The sequence below is a fragment of the Mesitornis unicolor genome, unplaced genomic scaffold (genome assembly GCF_000695765.1).
Source record: "Mesitornis unicolor isolate BGI_N332 unplaced genomic scaffold, ASM69576v1 scaffold39459, whole genome shotgun sequence".
In the NCBI taxonomy this organism is placed as follows: Eukaryota; Metazoa; Chordata; class Aves; order Mesitornithiformes; family Mesitornithidae; genus Mesitornis; species Mesitornis unicolor.
The window spans coordinates 29,027-31,532 of NW_010210045.1; the positions used below are offsets into that span (position 1 = coordinate 29,027).

Genomic DNA, 2,506 nt, shown 5'->3' on the forward strand with positions numbered 1-2,506 from the left:
GTGTCATAGAACTCTCCTACATCTCATTGCTGTAATTTAATAGAATGCAAAAGCCTGCACAGTTTTCCTCTCCCTCCCCCAGCTTCTGCTACTGGCTGGGCCACTAACTCATGAAGTGTGACCAGCAGGAGTCACATCTGTAAGAGGAAGAGCCAAGGAACAGGCACAGCTGACCCCAGCAGAACAGGATCATTTTCACTGGGAGAAGTGACCAGTACTCTGAATGATGGGGCTGCATTTCCATGGAAGACAATTCTCAACTTAGTCAAACTCCAGATAATCTGCAACAGCCACTCACCTGGTCAATCCCATCCCATCCCAGACTCTGTCCTTCGAAATACTGCCCACTGGGTATTTCTCCTTATCTTTGACACACAGCTCACATCCACAGGCACATCAGACTCTCCTGACCCAGTCTGCCATGGTTGCTCTCCTTAACCCCTTCCAGTTACACTGCATATTCCAAACACTACCTGGGGCTGAACATGACAGGTCAAGAGCAACCATCCTGGGGCTTCTCTGGAGATGACTTTCCAAAGGTCAGTGGGGTTTTTTGGGGGTTTGTTTGTTTGCTTTGGTTGTTGTTGTTTGGTTGGTTTTTTACCCCCTCCACCTTTTAAACTCCTTGCTTGCTGTGAAAGAGCAAAACCAAGATCTCCATGAAGCTCCAAGCCAGATGCTTTGTGGCTATATCACTCAGCTGCTTGTTCAAGTGCAGAACCAGCAGCTCCCCAGGTGGACAGTCCCTGGCGAGGGCCCGCTCTGCCAGACTTTGAGAAGGAGCTTGAGTCCCTTCTGAGGGCCATACAAAATTGTAACCTGCATCAGGCACACGGCACAGCCCATCCCCAGCATCACTCCACCTGCCTCAGCGGCCAGCAACACCCAGCCATGGCAGACTCTTGGCCCTGGAAGGGACAATCTGCCCAGCTGCTTAAGACAGCCACCTATTGCAAACTCTCCTTTTTCTTCCTCATCTACCTCACACCCTCTAAATCAAAAACGCTGGACACAATAAACCTTGAAGCACCTGCTTTTCAAACCCTGCCGCATGGCCACCCCTCTCCAACAGGCTCTTGGTTCTCAGGACAATGAAGCGGTCCTGAAAGCCGACAGCATGGATCCCGCAGTGGGGTCACTCCCAGCATCTCCCGCCATTATTTTGTTACTTTCTGCTCCTTGATCCAGCATCACACAGTTCTGAGGCACATCGCCAAATGCCTTAATTCTGTCTGTAATCTGGGCTAAAGCCCTCGTCGGGGGATAAAGACCACACAAAAGGAGAAATAGAGTCCTGGGAGATGTTAAAACAAGTAAACACCTTTGTGTCAGGAGAGAGAAATCGCTGATAAAGCAGATTAGCGCCTCGAGCCCTGGTGTCCCCAGATCAGAAGGCGAGCCCTGGCCGATCTTTACAGCCAGCACGCTTCTATGATCACAGAGCTGGCGGCATGCTGGGGCCAGCCTGTTTCCCCACAGTCACTCTCCAAAGAGCAGATTATGTAGAATAACAATTTCTTTGTGGCTGTGTAATTCCCTCCGTGACCGTGGCTGTGGGCAGCTACATTGGCCCTTGATGCCAGGGCCCTAGCAACCATTTAGAGAGGCCAACCAGCCCTAGTGATGGCCCCCCCGTGCAAACCTCTCGGACAAGCTTTAACATCAAGTGCATGAATTAATCCCCCCCAACACGAATCCAGGGGTGCTGGCTTATTGGACTTTGTGTTTCTTCAGGCAAGGGATCGAGGGGATTCCAAGCTTCAGCCCTTTGCAACCTTCTCACAATACTTTAACCCTTGGAGGGTTACTTGCAAACCTCTACAGCAACTCTGCACCTGTACACAGGTCAGGAGGTTCAAGCATTTGCAGTCTTAGCACTGGGAGCAAGAGCTGTGGGGTTTGGCTGGGGCAGATGGGTCCTCAGCTCCACCATGGTGCGAGTCATGGATGGGCATCTCTGGCACTCCTCTGCTCTCCAAGCACACAGATCTCCTCCATCTGCCATTCTGCAAAGCCAGCAAGACAGATGGACATACACACAACCCTTCTGAAGGCTTCCACACAACCTTCTTCATCCTACAAGTTCTATGTGTGGCCCAGAGTTGTAAGACATGCAACAGAGATAGGAGAAGGAGTCAGCTGATCTCTCAGAGAAGAGTCTTTGGACTATCTTTGGGATTCATGAGGGATCCGATTGCCCAACTTGCAGAGTCCTCTGCCAGTTCCTTGGACAGGAGCAGGAAGTTGCTCACAGGAGATGAGCTATCTCAGTGAGCACTAGGCAGCACCAGCAGCTTGGAACCCTCTCTCCTCCCTTCCACATGTTACTGCTTTTGGATTTTTGTTTTGTTTCACTGGGTACCCTGTGGATTGGTGCCCTGGACACATCGCAATTTGGGAGAGGAAACCAGGAGGACGGGCAGCTGCACATCAACCACACAGCCCAGCAGCACATCTGATTAATGTCTTCTGCTAGCTGGCTGAAGCATGTTTGTGTTATTTTCCC

General features: G+C 51.0%; 1 protein-coding gene across 1 annotated transcript in view; it reads right to left on the reverse strand.

The window, feature by feature from the left end:
• FBXW4 (F-box and WD repeat domain containing 4) overlaps positions 1-2,506 on the reverse strand; it is a gene marked incomplete at its 5' end in the record, with an annotated part of 14,633 nt that overhangs the window by 1,243 nt on the left and 10,884 nt on the right. The gene's annotated exons all lie outside the window — the stretch shown is intronic.